This window comes from Ovis aries, chromosome 14 (assembly GCF_016772045.2).
Source record: "Ovis aries strain OAR_USU_Benz2616 breed Rambouillet chromosome 14, ARS-UI_Ramb_v3.0, whole genome shotgun sequence".
NCBI classification, from domain to species: domain Eukaryota; kingdom Metazoa; phylum Chordata; class Mammalia; order Artiodactyla; family Bovidae; genus Ovis; species Ovis aries.
In genome coordinates, this window is record NC_056067.1 from 44,174,094 (window position 1) to 44,186,791 (window position 12,698).

The 12,698-nt window shown below is 46.0% G+C and overlaps 1 protein-coding gene across 9 annotated transcripts in view; it reads left to right on the top strand.

Moving 5' to 3' along the window:
* Nucleotides 1-4,851: 4,851 nt before the first annotated feature.
* The window catches only part of GARRE1 (granule associated Rac and RHOG effector 1), an 81,079-nt gene continuing 73,232 nt past the window's right edge, over nucleotides 4,852-12,698 (top strand). For 5 of the 9 annotated variants that reach the window (XM_060398482.1, XM_060398483.1, XM_060398484.1 and 2 more), the window contains exon 1: nucleotides 4,852-4,908. The gene's annotated coding sequence lies outside the window, so the exon portion shown is untranslated. Of the gene's footprint in view, nucleotides 4,909-11,264; nucleotides 11,330-11,517; nucleotides 11,564-12,698 lie in introns of those variants that run through there. The other 4 variants (XM_060398486.1, XM_060398485.1, XM_042231956.1 and 1 more) reach the window with 2 other exon arrangements.

Sequence of the window (12,698 nt, forward strand, 5' to 3'; positions counted from 1 at the left end):
CCAAGAACACTTGGCCATGAAAACTCCTTCTCTGCAGGATCTTCTTTCAGACATGCCCACTAAAACCAACATGTAAGAGCCCAGCCTGGAAGCTCTGGCTTCGACTGCACAAACAGCACACAAACCAACAGTAATAACTTTGACTGCTTAAGAAAATCAGTTCTCTAATCCCTTCTGAGCCCCTTTCTGTGGGATGCTCCTATTCTGCAGCTCTTCTGATGTTAGGAATGTGGAACCCTCAGGGAAGCTAGACTGAGCAAATCAGCTTTGTTTTTCTCAACAAGAGGAGGCATCTCAGGTCAAGGCCAAGGTGCATCTCTGGCCCATCTCACTGACGCAGGGCTCTTCAGCCATTTGAGGGGCTCCTGACATCCTGTTCTGCTCTCTCCTCCCAGAGAACAACCTCTGAAGCTCTCTTCCCTTCCACGGGGTCTGGCTCCAACTCTACCTCTAAATCAATATACAGGAGGGCGAGTGGATTCAGGGAGAGGTCTTGTTTCCTGGCCTGGGCCTTTTGGACTTCCTGAGTGACAAACTCAGGTGTCTGTCTGGTGGTCTCTGAGGCACCCATCCCCCTGTGCATGCTGAAGCTCTAACCATAGACCTCTCTGCAGAGCTGGAGGATCACAGCTTTGGTCCCCGAGGATGTGGGGGCTCCAGGAGGGTCCAGCCTCCACCTCTAGACTTGTGGGCTCCATCCTCTTTTCTTGGCACTCTGCTGCAAGGGAGCTTGGAATAAAGAGGTGACATGAAGTGACTCTTGAGAGTCCCTTGGGTAGCAAGGAGATCAAACCTGTCAGTCCTCCAGGAAATTGACCCTGAATGTTCATTGGAAGGATGGATGCTGAAGCTGAAGCTCCGGTACTTTGGCCACCTGAAGCGAAAGCCGACTCGCTGGAAAAAACCTGGATGCTGGGAAAGGTTGAAGGCAAAACAAGAAGCGGGTGGCAGAGGATGAGATGGTTAGCATTATAGCATTACTGACTCAAGGCACATGAATATGAGCAAACTCCAGGAGACAGTGAAGGACAGAGGAGCCTGGCATGCTGCAGTCCACGAGGTCGCAAAAAGTGGGACCTAGTAACTGAACGATAACAACAATGAAGTGATAAATGTCTCAGACCTGTGTGGTGGGTCCATGGGTGTTTTTTCCCTTTCTCTCTATATCTGTGTGTGTTGGATGAATGAAAATAAGTGTCATACCCTCTAGGAGGTACGTATGATAGATAGGTGTGCTCACAAAGCAGACTTGATATTTCCACAATACAAAATGTCTTCAGGTAAGCCTGGGAGATCCAAGATAGCCTGATGCTCAGAGCACCCCAGAGGCCACCAAAGGATCCCCACGATTGGTAGTGTCCACACTAAATCCCAACAAGAAGTGCAGGCATGGCTGAATGGGTCTCTGGAAACTCCTGGCCCAGGACTGAAGTCTAGAGAAAGGCACAGATGGTGCCAGGCATGAGTGGTTTCCAGGATGTTACTCTGGGACTGCGAGTGAAGTGAGAAACAGTGGTTGGGTGTGTGGGTTAGAGCTTACTGGAGGAACCCCTTTAAAGCCCCATCCAGTGTTTACCAGGTGCCTTTAGGCATAACCACTGGAGGCTTTGGGGGTCTGTAATAGAAGTTAGGAGAAAATGGGAGCTAGGAGAACATTCAAACAAGAATTGGGCTTATCCTGAGACTGCAGGGGCCATATTTGGCTCACTCAGAAGCCAAGCACCACTGGGACTTCCCCGACGGTCCCCTGGTTCAGATCCCTCGCTTCCACTGCAGGCACCATCATCTCTGATTCCTTTTCCAGCCTACATAGGTGTGGTGACACCAGCACCCAGGGACACTTCCTCCAACTTCGCTGTCCTCTTCCACATCACATCCCCTCTCCTGTAGCTTGAGTTCCATAGCCCATTATGTCAGTAACACTGGCTCCTCTCTCTGTTATTCAAGACCCAGGTGAATCCTTGTTCGTCTTCTTCACTTTTACCTGAAAACTGCTGGGACAAGTCACTTAAATAGGAAAGAAGGTTCTGTCCACCTGAAATAGACCTTCAGTACAGTTTAGAAATTCTACCATATATTTCCTTTCTGCTTTCAGACCTTTGTCACTCTCCTCATACGTCTGTCCCTAGGCTCCCCTCACTCTTTACTGCAGACTGAGGTAAGCCCATGGGCAAGCATTTTAGAACCCTTCCAGCCTTTTCAGAACCTCACAAGATGAGTCACATCATCTTTCTACTGTATACTCAGCCTCTTTCTGTCAACCAGATTTTTCTCTCTGACACTGAAACATGCTTAAGTTTCTCCACCTTAAAAAAAACAAACCATGGATTTCCTTGGTGGTCCAGTGGTAAAGAATCCATCTGCCAGTGCAGGGGACACAGGTTTGATCCCTGGTCTGGGAAAATTCCACATGCCATGGGGCAGCTAGCCCGTGGTTCACAGCTACTAAAGCCCACGCATCCTAGAGCCTGCACTTTGCAAGAGAAGCCACCACAATGAGAAACCCATACATCACAACTAGAGTGGCCCCAGCTCACCACCACAAGAGAAAGCTACATGCAGTGATGAAGGCCCAGCACAGCCATAGATAAATATATTTTCTCAAACTACACTCACCTTTAGCTGCATTAGCCCCCTAAGCCCCACTGACATCTCCAGCTCTCACCTAAGCTCCAGAGTTCCACCTCAATTGCCTACTTGGTGTGTCCTCTTCCACATGAAATCATGTTCACAAGGGCACTCATGACCTTTTACCTCTCTTCCTCACTTTCAAATGTGGTCTTCAGGAGCTTCCCTGCACTGAGTGTCACCACTCCAGTGGCTTATCCCAGAGACCCAGAAGAGCTTTAGGATTCCCTCCTCTTTCTGATCCTCCATGTCTAGTTCACCACTGACTTTATTCCCCGTTGGCACTCCCATAGTATGTGAATGACTTTCAAAGTGAGAGTCATGCACTCACTAATGTAAGAAGGTGATCTATTGGAGTAAAGGAAGAAAATATTAGGACTTAAGACTTATCTTTCAAAACTTTTCATAACATAAGCAGCATATTAGTAGTGTATTACATCTATATAAGTTGTAAGTAAATAAACCTGCACGATATTCAAATGTTTTCAAGAACAAAAAAAATGTGCAGGTCCTGGTCTAAACGAGGATCACCTTTTGCAAACAAAAAAAAGGAAATAGACTCCTTACTGATCTCCACATCCATCCAACTGCTGCTGCTGCTAAGTCACTTCAGTTGTGTCCGACTCTGTGCGACCCCATAGACGGCAGCCCACCAGGCTCCCCCGTCCCTGGGATTCTCCAGACAAGAACACTGGAGTGGGTTCCCATTTCCTTCTCCAATGCATGAAAATGAAAAGTGAAAGTGAAGTTGCTCAGTCGTGTCAGACTCTTAGCGACCCCATGGACTGCAGCCTACCAGGCTCCTCCGTCCATGGGATTTTTCCAGGCAAGAGTACTGGAGTGGGGTGCCATTGCCTTCTCCGATCCATCCAACTAGCTTGGTAAAATATACATAAAACGCACCATTTTAATCACGTTTAAGTGGCTGCTTTGCGGCATTAAGTACATTCACACTGTTGTGCAATCACCATCACATCCATCTGCAGAACTTTCTCATCTTCCCAACCCACAATTCTGTATCTATTTATTTATTTATTGGCTGCACCATGCAGCATGTGGGATCTTGTTACCCAAATAGGGAATGAAACCGCACCCCCTGCATTGGAAGCATGGAGTCAACCCTAACTGGATCATTTAGGGAAGTCCCTCTCTGTACCCATTAATTACAAACTCTGAATGCTCGAATGCTCCCCTCCTCCCAGTCCCTGTCAACTACCATTCTAGTCTCTGTCTCTATGAACTTGACTATTCTAGGTACCTCATTTAATTGGAATTATAGAATACTTGTCTTTTTGTGATTGGCTTCTTTCACTTAGCATAATGTCTTCAGTTTATCCTTTTGTAGTATGTGTCAGAATTCCCTTCCTTTTTAAGGCTAAATAATAGTCCACTGAATGGATATACCTCATTTTGTTTATCCAGTTCATGCATTGATGGACACCGGGTTGCTTCCACCTTTTTGACTTTTATGAATAATGTTGCTATTAACATGGGCATACGAATCTATGTCCACTCTTGTCTCTCCTCTCTAGTCCTTCTCCACAATATAGCCCAAGCAATCCTTTTAAACCCACAAGTATGGTCAAATCAAGTAAAATTTTCTCATCACGTTAGTTTCTTGAACACAAAGCCACTGAAAACATCTGCCGTTACTTCTGCAATAATATCCTTTCCTCCCTGCTTCTTCAACCCTTCCCACCTTAGGACCTTAACTCCTGCTCTTATCCTGAGGGAAGAATCCTCAGGTCACTCTCCTTCACTAGGTCTGGGGATTCTCTCCCTCCCCCATCAACTTTCCCCTCCTAGCACTTGTCTCAGTTGGCACTGTATCATCAAGCGCATTTATAACAATTATTATGTTTCCATCGCTGGAGAATAAACGTATGAGGGAGAGGGCACTATCCAGTTCCTACAGCGCCTACCAAGACCAGGCAGCTAATACGCGCTCAATTTCTCAGTAATTAATTTTAACAATAAATCTGTGTGGACGCAGCTGACCCCTCCCGCCCGGAGGCCAAGTCACAGTAGAGAAACTGGGTGGCTCTGGCCGCCGGTCCTCCAGCGCACCCTGGCTCTCCCACTCGGAGGTCGGGACGGAGGTGCAGGGCCGCCCGCGTCCCCCGCTCGCGTAGCGCGTTGCGAGGCGGGGTCGGCTCCCAGCCGCTGGGTCCTCAGCCACCCGGCGTCAGCCCGGGGCGGGGGCGGGGCCGGCCCGGATACGTCACTTCCGGTGTACACAGCCGGTCCTGGCGGTGCGAAGGGGGCCGGGGCGCGTCGCAGGTGAGGAGCGGGCACGAGCAGCCGCTGCCTGGCTCTGGCTGGCGGGCGGGCGGGCTCACCCACCGCGGGGCGGGAGGGCGGTGGGCCGCTGCCGGGGCTGGCGACTGGACGAGCTCGCTGGGCGTCGCTCCCGCTCGGGGCCTCAGGGCTCAGGGCCGTCGGCTCCCGCCCCTTGCCTGTCCGCTGTGGAGGACGCCGGGCTCAGGGGGAGCTGGCCGGGCGGACGGAAGCCCGGAGAGGCCTCGCGGCTCGTGCTTGGGACTGGGTGCGCGGCAGGGACCCCGCGGATACGGGACATGAGGGGCCGGGGGCGCTCCCTTGGGCCACCGGGGCCGGGGAGGTCGAGCTGGCCCTGGGACCCGCTCCCGGAAACCCCTCGGAGGAGTCCGCGGAGGGACCTCGGCCTATGGGTCTCGGGGTCCGCGGGGACTGCCTAGGGACGCGGCCCTCACGCCGCCCCGCGGCTGCCGGTCGGCTGAGCTCACCTTCCCCGTCGGGGCCGGGCCGGGCCGGGCCCCGAGGAACACGATTTTCCGGCCCCGCTGAGCCCGTTGGCGCAGTCGGGCCCAGGGAGGTTGCGCGGGGACCCCGAGAGGGCCGGGGCTGAGGATGAAGGACCCAAGCCCGAGACGCGAGCGTAGGGTCAGGGGTGTGTCTTCCTCTTCTGCTCGGTGCGAGGAAAGAACCTTGCCTGGTTGGCATGATAAGAATTTTGTTTATTCTCCTCACAAATTTTGCCAGATGGAATACTTAGCTTTGGGGGGAGAGGCCCTAATTTGAAAATAGCTTGTTTCCGCCCCTCACTCCCATTATAAAAGCAGTTCATTCTCGTTTCTTCTCGCTCAAGACAACACAAAGTGTTGTGACAGTACTTTTTAAAGTGACAATCATCCTGCAATCTACCACTCAGTGATAGCCATTGCTAACATTTTGGTGATACCAATAAATACATGTATTATCACTTTTATGGACTTCATAATATACCTTCATATTATACCTTCATAATAAATAAATAAATAAATTGTATATCACACTTTAACCAAGTCCTACTAATGAACATGTAGGTTGCTTCCAGTTCGTCATGGGAGAGATGATTCTGCCACAGGGATTTGTCTGATGGTTCTTTTAGTATACATTAACAAATGAGGTCAAAGGTAACATTCATTTTAAAAATGCGTAGTATTATTTTTCTTTTGTTGACGCTTCCAAAATTATTCTTCATTCCAGTATTTATAACATACATCCATCTTTGCTTCTCTTTTCATAGTTTTTGTTTTTCTTTTAGCTATTTAATTTACTTAAAATAGAGTTTTGGTTTAAGATATGAAAAATTTTCCAAATACCTTCCCAATTTTATTGAATAAGCTATGATTGCCATTTTATCATGTTTTACACCGAAACTTCTAAGTATGTGTTTGTAAGAGACTCCTTACAGGTTTGATATTTAGATTTTGTGTATGCTTTTTCAAAATTCCATTCACAGTATCTTTTGTAAAAATTATTTTTCTTTACAAGTCCAGGGAGTATTTAATGTTTGAATTTTAAAAAAAAATTTTGTTTTTTGAGATAGAAAGTTTAGTTACTACAGTTTCATTTGCTTTCTTGCTGACAAGATAACAAACTCCATATGAAGAGTTCAGGTTTGTTGTGGCAACTTTTCCGTCTGGCATTTGAGATTCTAATCTTCCTCTATTTTTGCACACGAATACGTAGGTTAGCATTGGAGACCAAGATAGAAAAGTTCTCAGATTCCCTTGGCAAGCCTAGATTTTTCTATCTAAAATTATCCCTGGATTTTTGGAAGACAGCATGTTTTAAGCATCCTCTTTAAAAAATTTTAAACAAGTTGCACATGATTCAGCTGAAATTTTTGCTAAATGTTTATTCTGTTGCTGATCTGAAGCCTAATACACCAGGAGCTTTTTGTCACGCAAATCTAACAAGTCTATAGGAAAATTACTGTTTCTGAGAGTTAGTGGACTGGGACATCACATGAGTTGAGTGTCCACTCTCTTCTTTTCCCTCCTGTGACTTTCTGCTTAATGGAAAATGATGACCTTCCAAGGTGGACAGAGAATGTTGGTTTGAATAAGGAATTGCTTTTTTGGAGTTACAGAAAAAGTGAGATCCCATTTTCTCTTAGTATAAGTTCACTGAAAGCCTGGATGTGTCAGGGGTTGTGCTTCAAATGTCTTTATTCATACTGAATCCATCCTCATGATGGTCCCTTAATGGATAGACACAGTGGCTGCTGCTTTCTCATTTCCTTTGATCATAAGTATTTGGCATGGTGAGCCACGCTTTCTTGCTGTTGTGAACCTCCTCTTGGTTGGCCTTCTTGATGCCATCGTGGTCATTATCTTAACTTTGTGACTGTGCTTTCTCATTTGTCTTTGCTTCTCTTCTTCCCACATCTGCCTGGGAGCGTTTTGTATTTTTGTTGTTGTTCAGTCACTAAGTTGTGTGTCTGACTCTTTGCGACCCCGTGGACCGCAGCACACCAGGCTTCTCTGTCCTTCACGGTCTCCCAGGGTTTGCTCAAATTCTTGTCCATTGAGTCAGTGATGCTATTTAATCATCTCGTCCTCTACTGCCCCCTTCTCCTTTTGCCTTCAGTCTTTCCCAGCATCAGGGTCTAGGCATTTTCTAAGGCCTGGCTGAATATCTCTACCTCTGTCCCTCAGTGCATGCTCCTCACTCATCCAGTATGTGACTTCTAGGTAGAGACCCACTTCATCCCTTCACCCTGTTTCCACTTGGCGACCCCAACTCAGACTTTGCTGCAAGTAATTTCTTTCTTTCACTCTAACTGACCCCTGGACATGTTCCCAAGGCTATACTGTCTTCAGGTGAGGGAGCCCTTCACTGCTTCCCAAGGTGGCTTGTCCTTCGTGACTCTCAAGTTCTTACCAGTTGACTTATTACAACTCTTCTCCTTTCTTGATTTGGGTTGCATTTGCCATTTGCTTTCTATTTCTTACAGTTTGAGGTAAACTTGTACCTTTGCTCTCAGGGACTTCAGACATAATATGATCCTACTCTAAATTAGAAAAGCGAGACCCTGTGAATTTAGTCATGAATTTAGTTAGCTCATGTTTACGGAGTATTTACAGTGTAGGCCAGTTACTGTACTGCATGGCCTAGGTAAGAAAACCAGATAAGCAATTTCATCAAGTATCGCAAGTGCCTAGAAGCAGGAGACAGGTTTTAGAGATCTTGTCTTTCATGTTCACTGTTGCTATCTCCACAGCCTGAAGCACAGTGTTTCCGGAGGGATTATTTGTTGATTGAATCAATGATCATCTGAGAATGAAATCAGAATGAATGTTACATCAATTATCTATAGTAAAAATACAAGGCAAGAGAAGTTCTTAAATGTAGGTTTGAGAATTTCAGGGAAAACTTTCAAGTTCAACCAGAACGACCCAGCTATAACCCTCAGAAGGCATGATTGGAATGTGTTTGTGGCCAAATGCTTAAACTTAATGTTGTATCCTCAGAAGAAAGACTGGGACTCTGGAAGGAGAGGTTTCGGAAGATATCTTTGGAAATTGGGTTGGTGGGTCCAAGAGAAGAATTGACTTATGTGTTTGTAGTACCATCTGGGGACCCTGATTGGAGGAGCTGTGTGCAGTCCTCCACTGGGCCTTTGCACTTCCAAACAGATGCATGCATCTCTGTTGATACCTCTAATGGGCTCTAGTGGGAAGAATCTTTCCTTTGCTGCCATGATCCGAAAACCCTTTGATTAGAACATGACTTTACATGGAGATTGCCTGTTGAGAGTGTTCTTCATCCCGACTGATTGGTGAGATTCTGGTCTGTTTCCCCATCGGATAAAAAAATGGGGGTAATAATAACACCTTCCTCTTTGGCCCCCGGTAAGTGCTCAGTATTAGCTCTTGTCAGTATTTATAGAGTTTGTAACTGGCCTTCAGGGCTTCCCTGATAGCTCAGTTGGTAAAGAATCTGCCTGCAATGCAAGAGACCTGGGTTCGATTCTTGGGTTGGGAAGATCTACTGCAGACGGGATAGGCTACCCACTCTGGTATTCTTGGACTTCCCTTGTGGCTCAGTTTGTAAAGAATCCGCCTGCAATGCAGAAGACCTGGGTTCGATCCCTGGATTGGAAAGATCCCTGGAGAAGGGAAAGGCTACCCACTCCAGCATTCTGGCCTGGAGAATTCCATGGACTGTATAGTCTATGGGGTCACAAAGAATTGGACAAGACTGAGCAACTTTGACTTTCACTTCTCTGGTTAATACATCAGTCATCTTTGAGCTTAGATGGCCTGAATCAGTCCCCCTGAAACTACTTGTTCCTGAGTGTACTGACAAAGCTGGGAGCTAGAAGGTGGGAAGTCATGACAGATAGGCTCTTCCCAAACTGCTTATTCAAAGAATTCAGCCACAGTTGTCAAGGAAGACTTCCAGGGGAAGGCTGGTCTTGAGCTGAATACTGTGGGAAGTAGTGAGTTCATCTCTTCCAGAAGGGGAGCAAGGCTTTTAGGCACGGTCATGACAGCTACAGAGGTGTAGAGCTGAGCAACCTTGAGGTATGTGATTTGAAGGAGATTTAGGGTGAAGGGTGTATAGACATGAATAGGGGAGTAGAGGGAAATGAGACTGGAAAGTGGGGCCAGCTTTTGAAGATATACTTCAGAACAGTCTCTAGCTTTTGCATCAGGTGGTGTGTCTATCCCGCTGCAAAGAATTGGACACAGCTGAGTGACTGAGCATGCACGCACGCTTCCAGTGGAGGGGGCACAGATTCTGTCCTTGGTCCAAGGACTAAGATCCTACAGGCTGCATGGCACAGCCAAAAGAAAGAAAAAGGAATTAAAAGCTAAATGTCCATTGTACACAGCAGTCATTTAGAGAGGGAATGTGGCGTAGAGGTTAAGGGCAAGGACTGTATCCAGATTGCTTGAGTTTATATCCTGCCTCTACTACTTAATTAGTCACTAACTCCTAAGCCTCTCTTTGCCTCAATTTACCCTGTCTGAAAAAGGGGAAAGTAATGGTGCCTACCTCCTGGTGTTATAGTCATGCTTAAAGGAGTTGCAATTTGTGAAGTCCTTAGAACAGTTCCTGACAGGTGTGGTTTTTTGCTGGTGGTCGTCGTGGTGTGGCCCTGTGTTGTGCACCAAAGTGACTGTGAAGATGTGTCCAGTCTGTTTCTGTGTGTCCACAATTCATCTGCAAAGGCTCCATGGGAACTAAAGGGGCTGAAGAAACAGTGGATCTTAAATATTGGTAACTTCTAGAAAAAGTGAAAGGAGAGACAAGGACACAAAGTGGCTTGTTCTGGGGGTGATATGTGTCCGAGATGGACTGAGGCAGAGAAGTGAGGCAGGAAAGAGCTTTGAGGGAGCCTGAAACTGGGGTATATTAATGCCATGGCCAGTCACTCTTCTTAATATATATAAAATAATGATAGATTTATGATAATGACAGTTTGGGCTTGATGAAGTGTGGTAGCTCTACCTTGATCTTTCACATGATTGTGGGGTGTTCCTGTGTAATTTTTTTTAATGAACCCCTTAATGCAGTACATGTGGGTTACTTCCAGGTTGGTGCTTGTAGTCAGTGCTGCCAGTGGGCATCCTGGATACAGGCCTCTACGTTTCCTGAGTCTGTTTCTAGGATTCATTCCTAGATGGTGCTGGTTTTTTTTAAAAAAACTATTTTGATTATGTTCCTTGTGTCTAGGCCACCGTCAGATATGTGCTTTTTCAAATTGGTAGTTGCAAAGAATCATAATGTGAAAGATTGATTTTGAGTGTGCAATTAAAGCTAGGTATTACCTGAAAAAAATTCAAATTTTCTTAATTGAAAATGATATGGGGATTAGGTGCCAGTGAGATGGTCATTATGACTGGCGAACCTAGAAATACCTGAGTCTTCCACTACCCAACTCCCACATCCCAGAGGGGGATGTGTGTGCCTGAGGACAGGTAGAGGAAGCTGGCTTGGCTCCCAGACGTGAGAGCTGCAGTCTGGAACCTAGGCGGGGAGAGGGGAAAGTGGTTCCTCTCAGCAGGGACAAGGATCTGTCGTCTTTTTTTTTTTTTTTTTCATTTATTTATCTGTATTTTTGGCTGCACTGGGTCTTTGTTGCTGTGTGCAGCCTTCTCTAGCTGAGGCGAACCGGGGCTCCTCTTTGTTGAGGTGTGAGGGCTTCTTGTGGTGCCTTCTCCTGTTACGGAGCATGGGCTCGAGGCTCAGGGGCTCTGGTAGTTGTGGCTTGTGGGGCCGAGAGCACAGGTTCAGTAATTGGTGCGCAGGCTTCATTGTTCCACAGCATGTGGAATCTTCCTCGACTAGGAATTGAACCTGTGTCCCTACACTGACAGGCGAACTCCTATCCACTGCACCACCAGGGAAGTCTACGAGGACCTGTCTTGTTCTCCATCTCAAGGTAGGAGAGAAGGCACCTGTGCTTGAGTCGATTTGTAATGTACTTTGTAATGCAGGGTGATTCATTCCTTAGCACTGCCCCTGTTCTTTCTCTAGTTTGGGGCTGAAAGAGGAGGGAGTGGGCAGCAGGGAAGTGGGAGGAGCCTGGTTTCCTTCCCCTCTTGGAGAACGCAGGGCGGCACTACTTTCAGTTTCTTGCCAGGACTTTGGGAGTTGAGGCCAGAGCTGCAAGAAGGTAAAAAGTATTTTTGAAAGTTGTTATAACTATGTGGGGGTGGGGGTGACGGGGAATTTGTATTTTTAATGATAGTAGGCCAGAATGAAGAATTAAAAAAAAAGATAAAATGCTGCCCTCTGACTGGTCTGTGGCCTGTTTCAAAGCAGTAGCTTCCATTTATTGAGTGCTGTCCTTTATGGACTTAATCCTCACTGAAGTCCTGAAGAAACTGAGGCACAGGAGTTCAGTAATTTGCATAAGATCTTGGGTTAGTAAATACCATTCGGTCAGCTGATAGTTACCGAGAGCAGGATTTCATATCCAGGTCAATCTGTCTACCAAAGCCATAACTGTTTCCATGAAATCTCACAATGTTGGAGCATCTTAGCCCGCAAATTAAGAATATGAGCCACTGCAGTCCTCCTCCTAGGGGCTGTCTTGCCTGCTTCAGAAAGAAGTGGGGGTAGGAGGTTCCTTGAATGTCCTCACTGCTAAATATTTGACTTGCTGGAATGTTTGCGGAGAAGAATGAGCTCCTGAGCTATAACTCTGATTTACTCGAGTTTTTTGAGAGACGGGAAGGCTTGCTGGGTGTGAAATTTGGAGCTTTGTTCCCAGTCCAAAGGATGGAACTTCTATTATATTCATTGATAAAATTTTTCATGGGTACCTTAAATTTTCAGAAATTATCCTGAATCTGAAGTGTATTTATCTAAAATTTATATGGTTCCTCTCTGTATTAAGAGAAATAGTTTCCATATTACAGTTTGATTTACCCATTTGTACGTAAGCTTCTTGATAAATACTTGTTTTTCCCCAATAGAGGTTAATTTTGGATAGGTTCCACAGTGCAAGTTGTTAAGAATGAGTAGGGCTGTAGAACTTTAAAGTTTTCTTAAATGACTTTCTAATGGATACATAAATTTGGAAACTTTGGACTAGACTTAACCAGAGCTGAGTAGATGTAAGCCTTTTCATGCTCTAACACACTGAAACAAAAACTGAAGGTTTTTAATAGGTCTAGGTTAAAAAAATATATTTTTAAACAAATCGGATTTGAAAAATTACATCAGTGTTTTGTAACTTTTAATTTAATGGTTTACTTTAAAGTTATTGTCTCTCCTTGATTTATGCTCTAATTTCCATCAGCAGC